The following is a 25,609-nucleotide window of genomic DNA, read 5'->3' on the forward strand; positions in this document are numbered from 1 at the left end:
AACTGGTGCTGATGCTGCTTTTATTTTAACTAGTGCAGTGTAATTACCCTATCTCCGACTTAAAGCCTGCTAAGCCAGCGTATTAAGGGTTCCTTTAGGTAACAGGACTAACTGAGGCACCCCCTGCATACCCCACACTATTTCAGTTCATTCTTCCTACATGCACACTCCTACTTCAACCCATGGCAGCAGTACCTGTCCCTCTCTCGGTGACCACATGGCATCGCTGGAATGTTCTATCATGACCCGCCTTTGTGAGCTCGAGCAACCATGCAGCGGTCACTGCATTTCCGAAGGAAGACCCGTTCTGTCTCACTCTGAAATGTTTATCCCACCTCGGCATTCAGTATTCTTTACCTTGCCATCATGAGGCATTAATGCATCAAGTGAAACTGGTATTATAAAACTGCCGGGGGCTCTCTGAATCTGACTGATGCACAGAATTCTATTGTTCTTTTAGAGATCAGTTGCTTATATAGACGCACAGAACCGGGAACACAGCTTCTTAGTTCGTGAAAAGAGCAGCCACGAATCCGCAGCAGATGTGTCAGATGTCAGGCTGCAACAAAAACCTTGAATTTGACAAGAGCATGTGACGAGAGGATGCGTGAATTCATCTGTTCACTCATATTCTCATCTCTTTGTTTCTTATGCTACTTAAAGCAGCATGCACACACATGCATGCACATGCATGCACGCACACATGTACATGCATGCACACATATACATACAAACATACAGGCGATGAATCTATCAGATTTTCTAAGCATAAAATGCAATTTTATAATGCAAAACAGTATCAGCTCTTATGGAATATTTTGAAGTCCCTCTGATCTTCAAGAGGGCATAGATGTTATCAAATCTCTATCGCTACTTCAAGGCTTCAAGGTTCCAGGAAGGGATGAAGCTGATTCCATGGGATATAGCAGCCACACTATACTGACAACTTGTATCTGAAGACGACTGCTTGGCATTTCAATAAACCTGTATTATTTCAACAAAATGTACTGAAGCTTACAAATCTGGAAAACAAAATGGTCACTGGATGATTATGGATGAGTTGCTTTAATTTTTATGATAAATACATTACAGAGTAGCCTTACTTCATGAATAAAATAACACATCTAAGTCCATGGTCATGACACTTTTCTTAGAGGTATTAAACCATTCAGATTAAAATAACATTAAAGTAAGATTGAGGCATTTTTGAAAAAATGCTCTTTATGAACCTTGATGAGCGTGTCAGGGAGTCCATCAACAGCAACCTGATCGCCGAAGGAAATGAACGTAAAGTCAGAAAGTCAAAGACATGACCGTAGCATCAACTGCAAACACCCGGTACCCCACAGCCATAACACTGCAGGTCATGCCTTTTGGTTACTTTGTGACATTGCTGTCTACAAATCAAAAATACACGCTGAAATGTGTTATAACAAAAGCGCAATAAAGTCATTAGGTGTTAGCGTGACAACAATCAAGCACTTCCACCCATGAAGGAAACATGTTTTCTCTTTCACGTCAAGTCATGTGTTGTCTGGTAGGCAGGGTGTCAAAAAAACTGCAGGCAAATTTTCATATCAATCTTTGCATCCAAATTTTTGAAGCCCATCTTAGATCAAAGCATAATCAATCATGATACACTAAGGATGACACAAATACAGCGTTCTGCCCTGTCATTGATTCACATGCGAAAACTACCTTTTTGTGATCTGGGATTGTCTCCTCCCCCCTCACCACTCACCCGTCCTGAAGCACACCCCACATCTTCTGGTGGATACTTTCCACGTCAGATGCACTGAGGCAGTTACACATTCAAACCCAGTCTCCTTGCCCTTTTCCTGAGAAGGTGAGTTTACTCAATGCAAAGGGAAATAAACACGTAAAGGGCAGCCTTGCAAATCAAAATATTTAAGCCGCCACACAATTTCCTTGACAACAGCACAACAACAAAATAAAACCACCTTCTTCTATTCTCTTTGGGGGAAACATGGATATATTCTCCATTTAATTTAAGTGAAATCGAAAATGTAATCACACAATTTAGAACGTGCTATGCCACAGGCACACTAGTTATAAATTCAAGTGTTGGCTAATGAGATTTTTTTAGGCCAACTCTGCCTCGTGTGACATAGTGCATTATGCTTGCTGAACACATGCGGGCAAATCAGAGGCACAAAAGTGGGGCGTGCAGGTGCCTGGCCCTGCGAGGGGTCCCAGCTGCTCCGGCCTCTGCAGAGCAGCGGCGTGACATAGTGCCGCCACTTTCTCAGGCTGAGGGTTGTGGCTACAGGATGTTTGGAATAGAAACGGAGCGTGGCCACCTGCTAAATGTGGACCTAGTCTCGTGGCTCTTTTTTCTTGGAATGCTTTAGGAGAAGGAAGAGGCAAAGATTTGTTATTCTCCGCCTGGAGGGAACAAGACCTACGCCGATCACCAAGGGACTAACACGAGTGTCCCAGATATGCCACCTGAAATTCCCCAGGAAGCGCCGCTTTCTGAGGACACGGCGAACACTGCAAGCTGCCAGGCGCTGTCAGGGGGATGGTGACATAAACTTACCAGTAGATTTATCTGAATAGTCAGACAACATAAGCGTCACCCTTTTATATCTCTGCCTGTATATAACTATTGTGTTATACTGGTTATGTAACTGTTACGCATATCGTTGGCAGAGCACTGGAACCTCAAGAAAGCCATCTGAGTTCCTACAAACTCACTGAGCTACTTGAATGCACAAGTACCTGACGTGTTCTATTTAGTTTCTACAAAAGTAAAATTCAGTAGGTGTGTAGACATACCTTTTTTTTTTTTTTGTATCTAGAACTCAACAGTCCAGCTTTATTTGCTGGCATTGCCCTGCCTGATAAAACGAAAACAAGATTGGCTGGAACACCATTTATCTTTCTCTGGTAAACCCATTTTTGTCTGTCACGCTCCCTCTGGGGGCAACTGGGAGGAGGACGTGGGGCCGTGTGAATCTTATCCGTCTCCTCATCATTTCTGCCTCGGCTTTCCTGTTCCTGCCGGATGTTTACCTCTGTTATCTGTTTTGCTCCCAAACAATGCTGAAAAATACTTCAGATGCTTCATAGCTCAAAAAAACCAAAAAAACCTCCACCCCAACAGATAGATGCACGAGGCTCATTGTCACTGATCCAAAGGACAATGAAAGAAAGAGCAGGAAGCTTCATAGCTCAGGGATTTAACTGTGGATTGTAGAGCTGCATAGCCCTGAAATCCCTGCACCCCTTTGCCCTTAAACTGTTAACTTGCATGTGACCTTGTCTAGCTGTGCCCCCCCTCCTATGCACCTTCTGACCCCTCACCTCATGAAATACCAAAAGGTTTCTTAATCACTAGCGCCCGCACACACGCACTCACTCCTAGCCCAACTGGGCGCCTCCATTCCTCCCCCAGAACAACTAATCATCTGCTGTGCTAAGGAGGGTAAATGTACTCCCTAAAAACTGCTCCGAGCCTGCCTCTCCATCCAGCTTCGTGTGTGGTCTTGACTTGGTCAAAATGGGGAGAAGCATGTAAAGCTGACATCCTCACCAGGGAACCAGGCGACACTGTCCAGTATCCGAGGAACGCCCCGCACCAGCACGACCCACCCGGGGAACTCCACGGCAGCCAAGGGGAGGGGTTTGCCGGACCCCGTTCTGAGTGACACCCCTGCTCCTCCCCCAGAGCTGCGGCCCCTCCCAGCTTCTCTCAGCCCCTCCAACCTGCTGCTCTGGCCTAGCTCAGGCGTCACCGGTCACCTCCCTTCCCCAGACATCCTCTTCTGGGGCTCCTGGAGTCTAGCTGTCGACTGCCTCATCACATCCCAGCCCGGAATGAACACTGCTCTGTGCGTGTGAATGCCACTGCGTTCCCCAGGGGTTCCCCGCTCGCCCTGTGCTTCCTCACTGGAGAGCACTACGCTAAGTGAATAAGCCAGGCGGTGAAAGACAGATACCGTATGGTCTCTCCTATAAGTGGGACCTCATCCACAAAACAAACAAATGGGCAGAATAGAGCCAGAGACCTGGAAATAAAGACAAAACAGAGTAACAGAAGGGAGGGAGGATGGGGGTAATGGGGAGAGGAGGGGAGAGGGTCAAGTCAAGGAACATGAACAGAGGACGCACGGACAAGGACAACAGGGGGGAGGGTTGAAGGGGGGAGGTGGGGGGTGGGTAAGGCAGAGGAGAGTAATGGAAAAACAGGTACAACTGTAACTGAACAACAATAAAAAATAAATATATGTATAAATAAAACATTACATATAATATATAATACATAAATATGTAATACCTAATATATAATCTACAGTACATAACACATGATACATAATATGAACATATTACAGGCTACTATATAATATTTACCTATAAAATATACGTATGCATATGTGTATATTCAAGATTATATGTGTATGTAGAAGCACGTGCAGTACACGCAACTTTTCAGTGGAGTGGAGCAGGCACAGGCGGCCCCTGGGGAGTGCAGTGGCGTTTCCTCGGGTTTCATTTCAGTAGTAGGGCCGTTTTTTCTCTCTTTTGAGCTAAACTATTTTAATCCTGAAATATGGTCTGCTGATTACACTATCTTATTCCTATTTATGTTGTCTTCTTAAACGTGGAAGAATGTGTATATTTCAAATATAACAAGAAAGTAGATCTTTAAAGAGACTTTTAGAAATAATTTATTTTAACTTGAAACAAAATGATCCAAAAGTTAGATCCCAAGCATTTACTTCAGCGCTCTTCCTAAGCTCTTTCCTCAGATTCCACGTGGGGTACTCGCAGCACAAGTGCATTTAAAACAATGAATGAGCCCTGGCTGGCGTAGCTCAGTGGATTGAGCTTGGGCCGTGAACCAAAGCGTCGCAGGTTTGATTCCCAGTCAAGGCACATGCCTGGGTTGCAGGCCACGGCCCCCAGCAACCGCACATTGATGTTTCTCTCTCTCTCTCTTTCTCCCTCCCTTCCCTCTCTAAAAATAAATAAATAAAATCTTAAAAAAATAAATAAAACAATGGATGAAGTTATGCCTGTACTCAACTGAGTCCTTTGAAACAACAGAATCTTAATGTTGATGGAAAGAGAGTCAAGTTCATCCAGCCCACAGTATCAATTCAACCCTGCTTTGCGAGTGTTCACGCAAGGCCTTACTGAAGAAACAAGGTGATTGGAATCCTTCCGTTACGTTCTCTGTGCAGGTGGAATTGTTCTTGCCGCTTCGCCAGACCTTCCTGTTAAACTGTGTGCCCCTTATTGACTCTCTTCTCGCTCCCTGACATTATCTTTATTCCCTACTACTTTCTACTCTCTACAGCCGATGCCTTTGCTTATGCTATCCCGCCTGTTTTCTGGAATAGTCTATCTTTCCAACCGATCTGCCACCCTCAGGATGTCCCCTGTGCAGTCCATCCTCAGGGGACACGCCCCGTCTTCAGGGACGACCCCAAAGTGTGGTCCCTTCCAGCACCAGTTCTGGTCTGGCTTTGTTGAACCAGGAGGGTGTGGCTGGCTGGTGTTACACTCGGTGATTCTGGCTGGACTATCAGGTGCCCCCAACCCTGGATGCCACGTGATGACAATGGGTCAGAACTGTCCACCTCCGTCCATTCCACACCACAAGCTGTGAAACGTAACTCACATTGCTAAGCCACTAAATTCTGGGGTGGTTTGTTACACAGCCATGGATAACTGAAATAATTTTCCACTTCAGTCCAAGTACGACTGTTGTTCTCTTCCTTAAAATAATTTTGTAGTGTTTTTTCTTCTACAGACCCACACATTCCGGGTATGTTTAATGAGCTCTGGCTGCTTTCCTCTGCACATCTTCTTTGTTAGCACTGCCTTTCGTGCCGTTGCTTCCTCTGACCACAGCCCCCGACGGCGCCACCCACCACGGCCTGGAACTCTGGCCAGCCCTCGCCTGGGCCCCGGGTCTAGGCTCGCCCGGAACTCGCAGCGTGCTGTTCCCGTCTCTCGTGGTGTTCGCCGCATGGACTGAAATCGCATCCTTACGGCTCTTCCACAAGGACAGTACGTATGTGTTTCTGTATATGTGTATATAACCGGCAATGTATGATGTACACCAGGTACTATTATATATAAAGATATGAAATTTAACATAGAATTCATGATAGTGCAGGGTGTCGTTTTTTACCACTTGTTACAAAACCAAAAGTGCATCTCAAATTAAAAAAACTGTAGATTGAATGAATATTGACTTAATTTTAATACTCTGGGACCCTGGTTCCATATATGTCCTGTCCCCTTTCATATTGTTATAATTACACATATTACACCCTTATAGGCTTTCTAGGCCTATTAACGCAGTTTTGTAAGTATTAAGGCACACATGACAGAACGTAATGCTACCGACAAAAATACTTCCCTGCCGTTCTTCGTGATAGCCCTGCAGTTGCGGCACTCACTCCTGCTGTTCTCTCTCCGAGCGGGCTCGTGTCTCCCTCCCTCCCGAGCCCCCCCACTCCCGGCTGGAGGATGCTCTGCCGTGTTTCTCGCGAGGCGGGCAGCCCTGCTACTTAGCGGGACTCACTGAGAAGCGTTGGAGTGCCAGCTCTCTCTCCAGGAGAACGATGCCCGTCCGATTCTTTTTGTGTATTTTCTGTGTCTGCTGTTGTTCTCTCCCTAGACTATAATTTTACACGCCTTTGTATGATAAGACCACTTGGGGCTGAGATATGCAATGGAAACTCACTCTCCTTTGTTCCTGCTTCCAACCGCGGTCAAGTGCCGGCCAGAGACGGCAGGGGTGGGAAGGACCCTGCAGTCCCGTCTCCGAGAGAGCTGTTAGGGGAGCATTCATCCACTCGTGCGCTCAAGTTTTCCACTCCCTCCACCAATGACTACGTTTGCCCGTCACTAGGGTTTCCTTGAAACTCCCCTCAGTGCGTGGCTGGCACTATAGAAATTACTACAGGAACCAGATAGAATTTCTGGAGCTATAAGATACAGTAAATGAAATAGGGTTGCGTGAGAGAGAGACAGTAGAGATTCGAGCATACAGCAGAAAAAAATTCAGTGAAACTGAAAACAGAGCCATGAAAATTTTCCAGGGAGTGGCAGAGAGAGGGGGAAAAGGCGATTTACATAATATTATTGACGTCAACTAAATAAGGCATAAGGCAAGAAGACAGTTTCCTAATTATCTTCTAAAATATTTATTCTTTGACTTCTCCAGTAGGTTTACAGTCCTCCTGCAATTAGTTCGCCAGGCCTGAGGCAGGAGTCACGACTTACAGCTCTATGCACGTGTGTGTGCAATCTAACCAGCCCCTCTGTAAAAATGACCGAGAGTTGCCCCCTGCACTGTGACGTCACGTCAGCCTAGGAGACATTTCTACCCTCACTGTTCCGTTTCGTTGGGCTGAACTGTGTCAGTATCACCGTACATTCAATCCTAGAGCTTTATAATGAATTACTCCCTGATAGAGACAAATCTCCAGGTTCCACATGGGATATGTCATTTCCTTTTGGAACATTGTCTGGTTTTCAATTTTTAGCTCTTTTTTTATGTCTGCATATATAAAACAGGCAGTTATATTTTTTCCCTAATAAAAACAGGATGGGTTTTTATTAGGGAAAAAGTATATCTATATACATATGTATATATTTATTTCCCTAAGGTTGGAAATCATTTTAACACTTATTTTTAATGTTTTATACTTTATTTTAGTTATATTTATTGCTATATTATATATAATTTTGATGAGGTGATTCATGGTTAACATTTCTACTTCTTTGTATGTAGACATTTTTAATGTTTATATTTAGAAGCAGGGGCAAATAAACCAAGTGACTAATATTATAAATCTAATTTTTATTTGCTAACTTACAAAATTATGTGATCTAAAAAATGACAATCCTATAGGATTTTAAAAGCCCTTCTTATGGTTGCTTATATATTATTTAAGTGTATTTGTTAGGACATCTTTTATACTATGATTAGAAGCAGCAATTATTAGAGTCTTTCCTTCTTCCCTATTGGCAAGAAGTTGGTGTGTTCATCTTATCTTTCTGATGTCTGTAGAATCTGTATTGATGGTACTGGGTTTTTTCCCCCGAACTTTATATTTTGAGGATCATTTTCTTTTCAGATCTGATGACAACCATTCATCTAACGTTATTTATACTGTTAAAACATTTTAGGTATTCATTGATTTCCTGTGTTTTTAATTTATATATTAGTTATTTGCTATGTAGTGAGTTGATGAGTTGGTTTGCTGCATCTTTGATTTGCCACGAGCGTGTGTCGGGTGGAAAGGGGGCGGACCGCTGAGGTGGGCCACAGAGTCTCCGAGCACACCTCTGGTTCGAGGCCCAGCTCCCACCCCTATTAGGTATTTCCTCTTGAGACATGGGTCTCGACAACCTCATCTGCTCAAGGGCACACACAGCAAGCCATCTGATAAGACTGCATGAAGTAAGTGGATGTACGTGAAGTCCTCACATCAGCACCTAGTCCTAAGGAGCGCTCAGCTGGTAGGAGCGACTGTTGCCGTGTTGCTATTGCTAACCACGGTCCCTCCAGGCACGCGGAATTCTCGTAGTAAAATGACTGTCCCCCCTTTACTTGGAGACATGAGTCGGCTCACTTTCAGGCCACGCGGACCGGATGTGATGCCCCCGACTGCGGCTCCAGGGGTCGGTCCTGACCGCTGTATGAGTGTTCTCAGGCTCCCGCACTCTTGGCCACTCCGAACGGCCTGGGACCGGACTGGCGGGTGGAACTGGGAGGCAGGCAGGTGCCAGGCAACTTCGGAGGGCAGGATGGTGTCCTCCCCTCCTGGGGGATCTGGTTGTTCCAGAGTACATCGCTTGCAACCGTCCTGCCCCAGGTTAATAATAAAATTACTGAGTTGGAATAAAATGAACACATTTGGGGAAGTGAAGCGACAATTAAAAAGAGGAGGAGCAATGACTTTTCTTCGTTATATATTTTGAAGTCCAATCCGCCAACACCTAAAAGAGCTTCCTACCCTGGAAGTTTTCTCTTCAGGTAAGTTAAGAAATTATACTTCTACTCAATGGCTCATTTGGATCTTTGTCACTTTTATTCAAGAGCCATACCATCCATCGCTGTGACTGACAGTTTTTTCAGAACCAAGTGGTACCACAGGGAAATCTCTCCGATGACGGAGAAGGTGATGGAAAAGTAGGCGGGACAATAAAAACACCTACTGTCAACACCACGGGTGTCACTCCGGCAGCCTCTGCACCAACGAATCTGCCCCCACAGACTCCGAAACAGCCCATTCCAAGGGGGGGGGGGTGGAAAAGAAAATACGCCGGAAAGCATGTTTTGTCTTTCCAATTCCAGACTCAGAATATAGACACATTTGTAATGACTGCGATTATTTACTTTTTGTGCAGAAAAATGGGATAAAACTATCAACCCAAAAGGTTTGATATCAGAATTAACTTATGCATTAAATCCTTATTAAGATGTCAAAACCATATGCAAAATAAATTTTAATTACTACTACTGACAGTACCAGTTGTTATTTGCAATATTGAAAGAATTTGCCCCCTTTTATCAATGTGTTTGACAGACTAGCTGTTTCAGGACGGAGCAGGGCATGTCTGAAAGCCGGTGTAGTACAGTGCAAAGTGTCGCAGCTGCCGCCGTGTCCCGAACTCTGCTCCTGGCTCCGAACACCTTCCCGAGGAGGAAACAGTTTCGTTTGCAGGTTTCGGTTTCCTCATCTGTCTGTGGAAGGCGATCGCTGGCTTAGATACAGTGGCTGTACAGTGGTGTGAACAGTAAATATCTCTTTCTGTTTTGCTTTGATTTTTTTTTTAAGGACAGGATGTTGATCGATGATTATTCAATGATCTAGAAACGCCGGGGCGCGGCAAACAAGAGAACCAGGAAAGTTTCAGAATCACAGTGACTGGATACAGCTGGTGTTGGGAACTCCGTGTGCAGTCTCGGGATGAGGACCAATGCAGGTGTAGACGCCCGTCCTGATGTTCCAGGAGCGACGGAGGCTGGTTTGGAAGGAGGCCTCGCTGGGGGAAGTTCCCTCCCCTGTCTTGAGACTCCAGTGTGTCTGTGAGCAGTGCCCTGGCTGAGTGGCTCCTGAGCTGGGAGTCCACGGCGTGGGGACAGGCTGGGGGCCTCCCATAAATCTGAGTTATTCCCGCTCTGACAGCCCAATCGTAGTGTTGCTGCAGCTGCTGCTCCTATTTGTTAGTATACCCAGCAAGTAATTATAAATGATGTTAAAACATTCAGGCATTCGGATTGCTCATTTGGCTAAATATTACCTGTCCTATAAATCTAAGTAATAGGTGTCATGGGGAGTCGAATGGGTCCTGAAACAGATGGTTACACTAAAGCATGCATAGATGTCGTGTAGGAGAAGGGCAGGAGAGAAAACGAGCATTCTACTAAAATGCTTCCCTTTCTGTTTAGTGGTGGCAAGTGGATGGAACAGTTTTTTAAAAAAGATTTGCTCTTTTACTTGGCCCTCCATTGCAGTGATCTAGATGAATGCCATTCACTTTTTGTAAAATCTACACAGGCTAACGTTACAAGGAACTTAGTCTTCTTGTGAAACCACAGGAAGATAATAGTTAAACGTTTACAAAATCTACATTCGATTAAAATATAGATCCTGAGCACATATCAATAAGACCGTTCATCAGATCGACGGCAATGAAATTTGGGAGAGTTTGAGCGAAGATGCAGACTGTGGGTCTGCACCTCCTTGGACCTTGGGTAGCATTCACTGTCTGAAGAAGTGACCACAAAGCTTGTGAAGAGTCCAACTAGTTATGTGTCTTCACCCCGGAAGACACCTGGGTGTGCAGGGAGGCCAGGGAACTGTCGCCAATATACCTCATGTCCATCTGTAGGACACAGGGCAGCCCTGAGACCCTCCCCAAGGAGACCTGGGTCTGCTGCATTTTGTGGGGACTGTCGGCTCAGGGGTCAGTGCCCGCACACCTGCAGCCCCCTGTGTCTGAGGCCGAGGACGCAGGGAGCGCAAGGCAGAGCTAAGGGGGGAACAAAGGAGTCACAGAGGAGCAGAAAGGGAATCGTGCAGTGACACTCCGAGTCCCTATCATCCACGGGATGTGTTTTCGTGTGAAATACCAGATCTTCCTCCAGTGCCGTCTTCCAGTTTCAGAAAGATGTTTGCTTGCAGGTAACCTTCTAACTGATACAGATCGATGTGGGGTTTTTTTCCCACTGTGAAATATTATATTTCTTTTATGGGAAAACACAATAAAATGTTATTTTATCCTCTTGCCTCTAAAATTGAAACTTAATAAAATGCTGGACGTAGTCTTGATTTCCCTCAAAAATACTCGTCTCTGTCAGTGTAACACTACAATTAAAATAAAATAACAGAAAAGGTCGGACATACTCCCTTCATTGCCAGACTTACTTGTGAGCTTTCTGCTGGCTTGGAAAGCGTTCTAAGACGATTTCTGTGTTGCTGTCTTTCCGGTTCAACATGGCTGCAGCGGAGCAGCCCGGGGACTCCCCGGCTCTGTCCTCTTTCTGGGGACGGTGTGCGGGCGCTCCGGGTCATTTGCTGGTCAAAGGGACGATTGCGTTAACTACAGCCTTCAGGAGCTGCAACTACCATTGAAAGCCTTTCTTCCAGCATTTGAATGGCCTCAGAAGATGCAATTTGCCAGTGATTCCACAGCACAAAAAGCGAAAAGCAACTTGAAATGATGTATGTGCCAAAATGTATTTGGTGAGAACAATTTCAGACATTAAACTGGTTGTGCTCATACGATGGTGTGATATTTCTGGTTTTTAAAACAGTATGGTATTTGAACATTTGTAAAAAATATTGACTCTCTGGGAACCTGAAAGTCACTTATTCTTGATGCAAAAACAAAAAGTGTGATGATCATCCAGGACTCCAGTGTCTGTTTTTTTCACTATTCAAATATAATGAAGAGTCAATATGTAGGAAAACAAAACACATCGAGGAGAAACGGTTTCACACTGCACCTCTTCATCACAAAACAAAAAGCGATTTGAGATGTGGAGTGCGGAATGTGACTCATGCCATGAATTCGGGGAAAACCTGCGATGTCTCGTTAACTTTATTATTAGAGATCCTCTTTAAGAAGGCCTAAAGCTTGTCTGAACCCATTTCTCTTGTTTGATTTAAAGAGGCTATACCCAGATATTAATTTTGCCTTGATTTATACTTAGGGAATTTCTCTCTCGCGTGATTCTAGAAATGAAGAGATTTTGGCATGGAGCATTTTACCCTACAAATGCGCTCATGTGGCCAGGGCATGCCTCAGTAATACATGTGAGGAAAAGCCTGAAGGTGAAGTTCATTGTGGGAATATTGGGGAGAACATTCAAAATGTTAGGAACAGCCCAGATGGCAGCCTTTGGTGGGAGGCTGCGTGAACTGGGGAAGTGAGGGGAGGGGTTTCCCGTATTCCCCGTGTTACTGGAGATGAGGATCAGGAAGCAGAATTATCCGTCTTCTGGATTATCCATCATGTGGATTTGAGCAGTCTCCTGCTGCAGCTTTCTATATCTTGAAGAGAAATGAAATTCTGCCTTTGTAGTTTTAGGAAGTATTCTAAGTCACCCTTCTAGTGGGATGGTTTGACTCCGTATCTGTAAGGCCAGCCGGTCCCTGCTCATGTCGGGCCTTGTCAATGCAGAGTGTTCAAACGTCTGATAGATTTTCATGGTAATTTAACGTGAGTCAATTTCATTTAAATGAGTTTGCACGTTTTGCATGTATTTAAGTAAGTTTTGTATGGAGGTATTTTTCTGCTTCATCTTTTTATTTTATTTATGTGTTACACATTTCTTATTGCATTTACTGGGGTGACATTGGTCAATAAAATTATACAGATTTCAGTTATGCAATTTCATAACACACAGTCTGAATATTATATTGTGTGTCCGCCACCCCAGGCCAAGTCTCCTGTCACCATTTTTACCTCTTCCGACACCCCCCTTCCCTCCGGCAGCCACCATACTGTGGTCTATGTCCATGAGTCTCTCTCTCTCTTTCTTTTGTTTGCTTAATCCTTTTTATGTTGGCTCTTTTTATGGTATTAATGTCAAAAATCTTTTTACAAAGAAGAAAGATGATTTGATATTAATTGTGAATATTTTTCCTAGATTTTGATTTTCCCTTCGTTTATGTTATTTATGTGTATGTAATGCGAACTCTTTTTCCTAGTTTTTGATAGACAAAGTAGAAACACTTTGGCATCCTGTGACATAAAAAAGAAGAGCTCTATCATATTTTCTTCCTGTCCTTTCACTTTCTCATTGTCCATTGCAATCAAACAATTATAAATGTTCGATGCATTTGTAATTATTCTTGTTTTATGGTGCGAGGTATGGAGCCATATCTGTTTTGACCAAAATGCTTCCCCTGTGGGGCCATTGTCATATACTGAGACGCATCCTTTCTCATGGGGTTGACATGCCCCCCTAGTCATATATTAAATTGAAGGGTTGTTTCTATTTGCGCCGTCTTTATTCTGTTCCATGTGTCTGTTAAACTATAAAAACTACACTGTCTTAATTACGGAGCCTCTATAACCCATTATGACATCTAATAAAATGTCTATAAATTTAGGTTCCCACGATCTCTCGTTTTAAAATTTATTCTCTAATCAATTGGAAATTGTTCTCAAATATTTCCTATCCCACAGCCCACCTGGATTTCACTGCTCACTTGTTACCCTGCATCTTTACCCGCCGGTTTCCCACCACGTGCCTCCGCACTGCCAAACCAGCTGAGGGAGAGGCCATCATCAGAGGGTAACTGAGTCCAGATGGGTTTCAATGTCTCAGTTAATTAGGGGTGTGAGTGGTGTCTGTGGTTTCTGACTTCTCCTGTTGAAAGTTTCCTGTAAAGTTTTGTTTAATGTGGTTCCTTAAGTGTATAGACCATACTGAACCGGATATGTTTGCTTTGTTTTTCTGTCTTTACTTATATCTTAAATATTTACATTTTCTGGTTTCTATTCTTACTCTGTTTCTTCATTGTTGTAGATACTCCATTTGACATCATTATAAGTCATGATGAGGCATATAAATATATATTTTTTCTATCTACTTTCACATTGAAAAAACTCATATATAAATATATATCTCTGTTCCCGCCTCACTATATTTCTAGTTGATCACTGGGCATCTACACTGGGGTATTTTTCAGGAAACTCCAACTCAGTGAGTTTAAAATAGCTGATTGGATAAAAAAAGATGTGGAGCATATAAACAATAGACTGTTATTCAACTATAAAAAAGAATGAAATTATATTCTTTGATACAATGTGGATGGACCGAGAGGGTATCACACTCAGCAAAATAAGTGAAACAGAGAAAGACAGATACCACATGTTTCATATATATGTGGAATCTAAAACACAATAAATGACAAAATAAAACAGAAACAAACTCAAAGATGCAGGAACAAATTGATAGTTGCTAGATGGGAAGGGTGGTGGGGAGGTGGGTGAAAATGTTGAAGGAATTAGAAAGTAGACGTTGCCAGATAAAAATGCAGTCGTAGGAATGTAAAGAACAGCACAGAGAGTACAGTCAATGGTGTAACACCTGTAGGCGACACAAGGGCACGAGACATACTGGGGTAGCCACTCCGTAAGTTATGTAAAGGTCTTATCGCCATGTCGTACACCTGAGACTAATTTAATAATTTGTTTACTATAATTAAAAAACACAAATTTTAACTTGCATGTGTTCCCCACATAAATACTCTGCTTTTCAACTTTTTTTGAACAACAGTAGCCCATTTGCCTCAGGTACAAAAATATCCAACATTTTGACCACTGAATTTCCTTCAATCAACTTTTCCCATCATTTAAAAAATATATAGTTAGTTATTCTAATTTTTATTTGGGGTGGAAAGTGATCTATTACTGGCTCTTTTGAATCTTCTCTATGAAATGTAACTTATAATTTGATTATATATATAGATAAAATGCTCCAAATGAATCATGAGCAACATTATTTACTGAAATGTAAAAATTTGAGGTGTTTATCATATGTGGTGTTTATCATGTTTGAGGTTTCTTTATGTTCAACATAAAGAAAACATGGCAAATCACTTCTAAGCTAATAACATATATACTTAACTATTAATGTTAGCTTTAATGCTAATAATTTATTTAGTACAAATAATAGTTTATTAGTATTTATTTAATACTAATATTAACAGTTAAATATATGTAAATTATTTATATTTTTTTCCCCTGAGAACCACTTTTTTCCCCTGAGATTTCAGAGATGGCTTACACACAGTATAGTGAGAAAATAAGCTGCTGGGGATATATTCTGATAGAACAGATGTGTAATAATTACGGTCTTTCTTTTTTCTTTTCAACAAGGTATCAAGCAGTGCACCGTCATCACAAAGGGTTGGCTGTCAAAGCAAGCCCATTGAATCGCTGATCTGACGCAGCGGCGTCTTGACTAAGGATTAGCGAAGGCTACAGACTAAACCCAGGGACACACCATCCTCCCCCCGAGGGTCCTCGGCTTCCCCGTGTTCTCCCGGCAACCCCCACCCTGCGGTGCGACCTACCGTCCCATTCGAACTCATGTCGACCAACTAAGATTGTGACCTTCACCAGCGAATTCACGTGTACTCAGATTTGGGGAGAAGACCTTGTATCCGATAGCACTTGCTGGTTTTGTGAGTGCCTCTCTCTCTTCTAAAATCACTAACTTGGACATCAAGACTTCGGTGGCTTTCACAGACACCTCCCCTCCTAGCCTTCTCCCTTGATGTTTTGCGGCTGCTCATCCTCCACCAGCAAACTATGTGGACCTAATTGTTGAGGACTTCCTAAGGCACGTGAATGTTTGTTTACTTTTGTTATAAAATGGAGATGTTTAATAGAGTTGTATATTATGTATATATTTATATTAAACGCTTTTAATCACATTTCCAGGATGGAGCAATTCAAATCAGACTTCTAAATTAATTATCGATTTCAAACTTTCCAGTGCTGGTTTGGTATGAACCTATACCTTATCTCTAGCCATTAGCTGACAATACTTCTTAACTTAGCTTTCAGTCGCTGTTGAAATGCCTCTCTTTCCTTCACAACCACAAACCTCTCTCCTTTCAATATTTTGTTCTCAGACTATTACAGTGAGAAAATATTAGTTGAAAAATGCTTCCTTCTTTCTGTTACATACCTGATACCTACTCTTACATTGGGAGCGATGACTTCTCTATTTCCTCAGTCCCCTACTGTGATTAACAAACACACACACGTGTGTGTAAAACTCATACCCTGTTATCATTTAATTATGAAGCCAGCACTGAGATTCTCAGTTCGTGGTAAGCGCCTAAATTTAGACTTTAGAATGACCAGAAATTTAAACATTCTTCAGGTGACTGCAATCAGCTTTGAGCTTTAAGTCTGATCATAGGCTCTTAGGATTTCCTTTTCTCAGCAGTTAATTGGCAACTTCAGCTGCGGAAACCTATTTTCAACCCCTTTCCATGTCTTAAGTAAAAGTAAACGACAAAGATGATGAGGGTATTACATGCCTTAGCTCGGTTAGATTGTTTTGGGATCACGGTTGGGACCAGGATAAGCGCCGAGTCCACCTCCGGGGCCAGCCCCCACTCGTTCTGACACTGAGACCTGGGACGAGACACCTCCCTTCTCTTCGTTCCAGTGTCTTCACTGGCAAATCGGGGTCCGCATAAAAACTAACTTCAAAGTATTATGTCGCGGATCACATAGACGGTTGTGGAAAAATATATACTATTATTTCTCAAATGTTAAACATCTTTTGACCTCTGGATGGTATCCTCCGCTGCTTGTTGTCAATATGTCTTGGCTTATAATAAGAAAATGTGTTTACAAAGCCACACTGAGTTTCTGGCAAAAGTCCAGCCCCCTGGCAAGAAGTATTTAGAATGAGAGTCCAAGAAGAATTTTGTGGAAAACAGCTGATGATCACCTTAGAGTTCACTAAGGTTTCCCTTTATTTATTTTAATCACGGTAAGAACGCTTAACATGAGATGTACCCTCTTAACACACTTTTAAGAATACAGCACGCTGTTATTAATTATAGGCGCTGTGGCATGTGGCAGATTTCTGGAACTTGCTTTGCTTATGTCTGTGGAACAGTGCCTTCCCATGCCCTGCTTCCTCCACCCTATGCGCTGGACACTGGTGTTTATAAGGCACTGTGGTGTATCCCTTTACATAGAATATTGGCTGCTGGAAAATGCATTGCACCAAAACTGCCTTTAAAAAAGCTACGTAAACCACAAAGTAGTGACTTTTGTTGAACCCATCAGAGCACTGAGGTTGCAGCATAACCAATGGATTGGACGTGTGAAGAAACCGGCCCACTCCACGGAGAGACAGGCCACGGACGCAGGGCCACCTGTGGCAGAGCCATGGGGGAGGTGACGAGCGCCAATCACAAAACCCACCAAACCTTCTCCCTCACTGAAGGAAATGGCTAAGCCCCCGGGGAGGGTCCGTGGCCCTGTCACCCCCAGGGCGGAGGTGAAGACCCACTGTGACTGGGAGAGACAGCATCTACTGCTGCGGGAGAAGCCAGAGGACGCTGAGTCCGCATTACCACTGTCCCGATGGCATCGTAGGGCTCCCCCACTAAGGGAGGGCAGGGCGTCTTCTCCCCGGCAAGGTTCATGGATGAACAAGACGCAGCTTGGTTGGCATGGCAGGAAGAACAGGACAACCAAAAAGCCACACCATGTCGTACCAGGCACATCGGAGCCCACACTGACGTTAGACTGACCCAGCCTATCCGCTTGCCTAGACGGATTCAACACCCACACCACCAGCCAGACAGAAGGAGGGGCACACCCACTCCGTTGTTCAGAGAGGGCATCGTTGCTCCACATACGATGTCCAGCACTCAATCAGAAGTCGTGTCTCACATAAAATGCCAGATGCAAAAAAGTCCCACTATCCAGACACCAAACAATCCATGGAACCAGACTACTCTACTGCTGACTAACAAATTACAGAAAACTTGGCAGATTAAAGTAAAGTAAGACACAGATATCAGACAGCTATTCGAACTACCAAACAGAGAATTTAAAATACTTGAGTTAATGTATTAAAACCTCTTTTGGGGAAGAGGCAAATGGGTATGAACATATGAGAAGATTCAGGAGATGGATGTAAACTGTAAAAATAATTCAGATGCAAACTCTGGAATAAAGGTGAGACATGGAGAATGCATTGGGAAAGCAGGTCGGCACCCAACGGGACCAAGAGTAATTAGTCCCAGCATGCAACAACCGTGAATATAGATAGACAAAAGAGGAAAACAAACAAACAGAGCATTGATAAATGCTGGGACAATAAGGAACAATATATGTAATTAGACCTAAATGAAAAGAGAGAGAAAAAGAGTGTAGAAGAAATACATAGATGAAATCATTTTAATAATTTGAACACCAACTACAGATTCAAGAAACGTACAGAAACACAAGCAGTACTAATTAAAAAAAAACTGGACGAATCATAATTAAATGGCTGCAAATCAAAGGAAAAATCTGACAGATAGCCATGAAACAAAAGGCATGGTCGAATTCCTATCAGGAAACATTCAAGCAAGAAAACGCTGGACTGATTTGTTTTAAATGCCAGGCAGTGGAGTCATAGCAACAGCCTTCTATACTCAACGAGGACATCTTTTGAAAATAAAGAATAAGTTTCTTTCCCAGAAAAAATAGCATTCACACTATTACAAGTTTTAAAGGACATCTTTATACAGAATATCATACAAGATAGAAATTCATATCTACCCAAAGAAATTAAGAAATTGAGAAATGGTTAAAGCAAATTTTAGAAACAGATATTCTTATTTTTTCATCTCTGAAAGATAATTGACTATCCCAAAGAGTAGCAAATGTATGAACACTTTTACTACATATAAAAGTATAATAGCACGAATAATAAGAGGAAAAATTTGGTCACATGCTGCTATTTGATTTGTCCTGAATGTATCTTCTTGATGGTTGACTGTCATAAATTAAAGATGCATTTTATAAAGCCTAGGGCAATCCTGGTGTTTTAATAGTTATAAACGAGAAGCTGAAAGAATATATGAATGGAATATATAGTTCAAATATCTGATGTCCTGAGCAGTGGCACAGAAAGAAGAAAAGGAAATGAAGAGTAGATCCAACAGGTAAAAAACGACTGAAAAATGGCACGTTTACATCCGACCACAGCAGTACCTACACTAAAAGTAAATGGCCTGAACACAGCCACTGCAAGAAATACATTGTTAGCGTAGATTTTTAACGGTGACTCAGTTTTATGCTTTCTACAATAAACTGATTTTATATATTAAGGCATACATGAGTTAAAAACGACAGGGTGAGAAAGGAACACCACGTAAATACTAACCAAGAGGAAAGGGCACGGCGTTAACATAAGATAAGGCAGATAGTCAGAGCCAGTAGTATCATCAGGGAGGTAGGTGTTTCCTAATGCTAATGTGGTCAGTTTACCAGGGATACAAAAAACAAATAAATGTACATGACTAACCACAGAGCATCGGTGCATGTGAAACAAAGGAGATAAAACAGAAGGGAAATGTAGCCATTTCCACATTTATAATGAATGCATCAGGCTTCTTCCTTCAGTCAACGACAGGAAAAAGTAGACAGAAAATCAGTAATACTATCAATGAACTTAAAACGCGGGTATTTCAAAATCATTGAGTATAAAACAAAACTCTTGCTCCTCCCTTCATCTTCCTCATTCGTTTGTTTAATGGCAACACTATTCACCTCCTTGATCAGGCCAAACACCCTGGGAGTTGAACTTTATGCCTCTTTTCTCACATCCACTCTATAACCAACAATCAGCAATACTGTCTGCTCTGCTTTGAAAATACATTGCAAACCCGCCAACATCCCGACTCTCCTAACACCACTATCCTGGTCTCCGGCATGGAGAAATGCAATACACCCCTTGCTGGGGCCCCTGCTTCCTCACCATAGACTGTCCACAGCACAGCCGGCCAGTGATCTGCATAATGCCCAAATCAGAGAATGACACATTTTTGCTCTAACTCTCCAAATGCTTCCCGAGGTCTGTGTAATCTGGGTTCTGATTACCTCTAAATGTCCATGCTCTACTATGCTACCTCTTGTTTTCTCTGTCCAGTTATCCACGCTCTGCTGTTTTCTTAACCAAACCACCTTTTCCTCCGTGCATCCACAGGTAAGATTTCCTCTGATTTCACTGTTCCACCCCCAGTGTTCGCAGGTCTCTGATTCCTTGTCCCTGGCTCCAGCGCCTCTTGCTGCTACGCCTGCCATGCACCTGCACGACACTCTATCACCTACGGCTGCAGGGTGTTTCGTCTGTCCCCGTGTTGCTTTGCATCCTCCAGATGGCCCCACCTAGAACAATGTCAGTTTATTTCGACAGTATTCCCAGGCCTATAGCAAACGGAGGAAGAACTTCATACATATCATTGAAGGAGCTGATTGCAAAATATAGGAAAGTGAGTCTTTTCCAATAATCACCTATAGTTGTTGTAAAGCTTCAGAAATATCATATCACAAATCACAAAAATCAGTTTCACTATTAAAAGTTCAAACATTTAATAGAATGTTTTTCTTTAAAAACTATGAGCTTTGCACCTGCTACAATAAATGATATCCTTTTTTTTTCATTGAAAATGAGGCTTCGCAACCCATTCTTTCCACGTTATTGCCTTCACTATCATGGTGTTCAAGTTACCTACTCTTATTTGCAATAATTATCTTTGGCCTAGGTTTTAAAAATCATTGTACAGTTCCATATCATATGCTTAATGCTTTAATAACTTTATGGAATTGGTATTTTTAATTAAAAAGCCTCCCATAGAGTCTTTGTAAGTATACACTTAACAATATTTCCGTCATGTAGATAGATAATATTATGTACTTAGTGTCTTCCAGGCCAGAAGATTTAGTGTTTCCATGGAAATGATCCAAGAGGCTCACTGGCACACGGTGGTGAAATGCAGGTGCACTGCACCTAGGGCAGGCTCATTGTGGTCACGACCCGTGGGTGCCCCCTAAAATCCTGCAGCTGCACTGTCATGGGTGATTTTCAAGACTGATTAAAAACACAAACAGAATACAATGCAGAAGTCCTCTCAAATATTTTCCAAACTCCAGAGTTACCCTTGCCGGCTCCTGCCTGAAGCAGAGTGTAATTTAGATGTCTAACATTGCACTGTGGCTGCTTAAATGGTTCCGTCGGCTTCTATTTTCATTCCCATAGAAGAAACGGTAAATCATTTTTGACAAACAAACACCTTACATATCCTTTACCTAATCTGATCTCAAAGAGACATACACAACATCAGAGAGGAATACAAACTAGTTCAAATACACAGCGGCCGTGAATTTGCACACGTGCCTCTAGCCACACTAGGATGCAATTTTTAATCCAACGTAGAAGAGAAGCATATTTCTCTCTCCAGGGCTTCTCAGGGTATTTCAGCAGAGGCCTTGACACTTCTGACCAATGAGATTTTATTGTTCAGCAATTTTTGTTCTTGTTTTAAAATTTGAAAAGTGCATTATAAGATAGTTACCTGCATTGGTATGTTCATTTTATATCGATGTATAACAATCCCACATATAGTGGCTTGAACACACATTCATTATCTCAGAGACCCTGTAGGTCAGAAATCTGGGCGTGGCTTAGAAACGTCCTTCATCCCACAGAAAGCCGCTGGAGGCGCCCCTGAGCTCCCCACTGCAGCCCCGGGCTCTCTTCTGAGCTCACGGCCACACTGGCAGGATTCAGGCCCTTGCAGCTGCAGGACTGAGACCCTCCCTTTCTGGCTGCAGAAAACACCCCAGCCTGGGTGTTCCTCCCCACCCCACCCCAGCGTGGGGTGTTCTCTCCAGTTCCTACAGGCCCCCCCCAGTTCCTTGCCATGCGGCTCTCGGAACTACGGTTGTCGTAACGGCAGCACGCCATTGCCTTTGTCATACAATGTAATGTAATCAAGCAAGTGAGGTCTCATTATCTTGCAATAAAGCGCAACTGAATCACGGAATCCACTGTCCCATTACCTTGGCCTTATCCTAATGGTCACAACCACAAGGGTGTGACTTCCCAGAGGTCGCCCGTAGTGAGCCTACACTTGGGGCCTGATTAGCCTCACGACTGGGCATTTCACTGTGAGGACTCTTAGCGTTTCTCTCTTCTCTGGAACACACCTGGGTTTTTACCTTGCCAGTGCCCTGTCTGCAAACTCTAAGACTATGGAATAAATTTTTAGAATTTATTTTAGCTGAAGCCCTTTGCCTCCTTTGGACTTCCTTTGACAACTAAAATGCACAATGTATTTTTTTTGGAAAACGCCTGGGAACTGATTATGTTTACTCTGAAAAAAAAATAAGTTTTTAATGGAATGGGCTTGATTACAATAGTCCCCTCGCACCTAGAAGTGAAGGACACAACGGAAAGCAAATCATAAATTAACATAAAAAGAAACCGAAAGTGGGCAATCGGGAGGAAGACTGGTCTATCCGTAGTTGTCTGGGGACGGATCCAGTTTCGGACGATCTTTGGCGGACAGTGTACGAGCGTCTGAAGCTGGGTGGCAAGGAGAGTGGAGGAGCTGTGTGTGAGTGTGCGTTTGCATTTCAAGATTCTGCACACGCATCCACGAAGAACTGCGGAGTCACACTGGAGTCGTGAGTTCCTGGGCGAGGCGGCTGACTAGAAGCAGCAGGCCAGGGGGGAGGGGAGGAGCGGCAGCAGGAGTGAACAGGGAATAAAAGGTGAAAGGAATGGTTGGACGGGGTGCAGAAACGGGAGTTGAAGGAAGAAACGAGAGGAAGAAGAGAGAGGAACAAGAAGGCGCAGAGGTGGTGGGGGAGGGGAAGATCACGGGCCAGGGGAAGGCAGTGGAAAGAGCACGTAGAGCCGCCACGTGGAGGCGAGCGCGGAGGCCAGCGGATCCGGAGCAGGCGGAGTCCCCGCGTCCCGGGACCTCTCCCTGCAGCGGGAGCGGAGAGGGAAGCGGGAGCAACGGCCTCACTGCGTGAGCAGGCGGCTGCAACATCTCAGCAAACGTGTGGGTCATTGTGACCACCAGTAGGGCCCCAGCAGAGCTGGTGTGACCATGACCATGACCAACACACGGACGCAGGGCCAACAGCACAGCACCGAGCGGTCCGCCGCGGGGCAGGCGCAGCAGGGCCCCTACGGAGCGGGGCTGTTCTCCCGCAAGACGGAGAGCCCCTCGGAGTTTGTTTACATATTTGGAGTTTTATGCCCAACTTCAGGCCCACTGAATCAGCCGCTACACTTTAACAAGCACTCCGCGTGATTTGTGTGCAGATGGAAGTGGGAGAAATATTGCATTATTCTCTATGGGTCCTCGGGGCGGCATTAACATTGCTTCACATCCAAATAAATGAAGAGCCGGCCACAGGGGCGCCATAGAAGTGACCTGGTATCTAAGGCAAGCGACATTCCAGGGGAGGCGGTAATTCTGGAGAACCCCCTGGGCAATGGCAGCCTCTGATACGGTACATACCCCTGGGGTCACGCTGCCTGGAAAATAAATGCTTGTTTCTGAAAGTGGTAGAGAGAGCCTATCAGCAATGGTGCTGATTACATATTGTATACAATGTGCATATACATATATATATAAACATCTGTATATAGAGTGTGTTATTAGTGCAATCAGATTTACACACCAGAAGCTAACATCTATCATCAAATCGCACAATGATCATTTCATTTATATATGTATATAATGATGCGAATAAATCCGAGTCTTCATTTTACTAAGCAAATCATATAATAATAAATTCATGAACTCCGGAATGCGTGGAGTAGCATAGTAACGGAATTATCTGAGGATTCTCCTTCATTCTCCGACCAGGAAGGGAGCAGGGGAGGTTACCCCGCATAAGTCCCTCTGCCACGGGGTTAGTGTGAGCTGTGTTTCAGAAGCAGAAAGCCCTGGGAAACTGGGGAAGCCTAAGAGACATTCCCCCTTTTTAAGAGACATTTCTACTCACAAGGGAATTCTCCGTTTGTAAGGGTGTCTTTCTCCGTGGACCAGGAAGAAGATAATGACTAAAGCTCTAGAATCTCTTCTCCACGGAGAACTCACATCCGCAGAACCACCTTATCCCTGTTTGCTGTGCTTTTCCTGGTCCCCTCCCAGAACTGGCCTAACTCACCCCAACATCGTTCTTTCGTCTTTAGCTGGAGATGCCGTTTAAGGCAGAGGCTTGCGCATCGCTGACCATTACTCCGTTTTCCCGGGTCTCTTCCGTGTCTCTAGCAGGAGGTAGATGTGTCATTAACCTTCGTTTTCTTTCCCCCTGTGAATCTGTCTTCTATTACAGGGCGGTCTTGGCCAAGAAATTAGATAGGAAAAGGGAAACTATTTTTTACCTCTTATAAAATACTCATTTAAATTTCACTTAATGTCAGTTCCCACTTCATTTGTGTATTTTTTAGTTATTAGACAAGTAAGCAACTGGGTTCAATGTGAAGAAGGATCATGGAGACCAATTTTTTTGAAGCAGCGCATGAGAATTTGAAATAAATGCCAGTGGATTGGTTTCATAATAAAGATTTATATCCCCATGACTTGAAAAAAGGGTATTGGAGGTCATATTTTTAGGTATCCATTTGGATTTAAAATATTAATGATCAGTTAACAATGAGGGGGGAAGGAAAATTTCATTCTGAGATAATAGTTCTCGCCGGCAGCCTGGAGACTGAGCGTTTCATGTTATGGCTACAAAGTCAGACGAGGCAACTTATTAGCGGACAAAAATGTTTACACTCTTATTAATCTATTTTCCTAATTCTTTTCATTTCTCTTGTGGTTTAGACAGTAAACCACAAGACAATAAAAGACAATAGTACTTTTTAGTAAACATCCATTTTTAATATTATCCTGTTATATACTATAGGGTCTGGCAGAAATAAGGCCTACTTGAGTGTGGTCGGTTGGTAATAATATGGGTGTAATAATTTACAGTTTTAATGTGAACATTTCACCTAACATGTTATATGGTGTGCTTGAGTGGTATGGTGCTATATTATAGAACTACATGCTTATGATTTTGTAGTAAAAGATTTTGTAATAAAAAGGGCACTATTTGTGCTGGAAACTGCGTATCTAGTCCTTACCTAAAACTAATCTATTTCTATTGTGATACCCGTTTTACTTCTAGATGCCAGTGCAACTTTCCATAATTGTCATAGCTTTTTAAATCAGGGTAAAATATAGATAAAATCATCTGTAAGATGTACAGTCTAGCCCTGGCTGGCGTAGCTCAGTGGATTGAGCGCAGGCTGCGAACCAAAGTGTCGCAGGTTCGATTCCCAGTCAGGGCACATGCCTGGGTTGCAGGCCATGACCCCCAGCAACCGCACATTGATGTTTCTCTCTCTCTCTTTCTCCCTCTCTTCCCTCTCTAAAAATAAATAAATAAAGTCTTAAAAAAAAAAGATGTACACTCTGTCTCCTAATTATTTATCTTGTGGGAAATGTTTTATAAATGTCTACTAGCATGGAACAAATAATTTAGAAATTATATATATATA

Source organism: Phyllostomus discolor, chromosome 9, assembly GCF_004126475.2.
Source record: "Phyllostomus discolor isolate MPI-MPIP mPhyDis1 chromosome 9, mPhyDis1.pri.v3, whole genome shotgun sequence".
Classification (NCBI taxonomy): Eukaryota; Metazoa; Chordata; class Mammalia; order Chiroptera; family Phyllostomidae; genus Phyllostomus; species Phyllostomus discolor.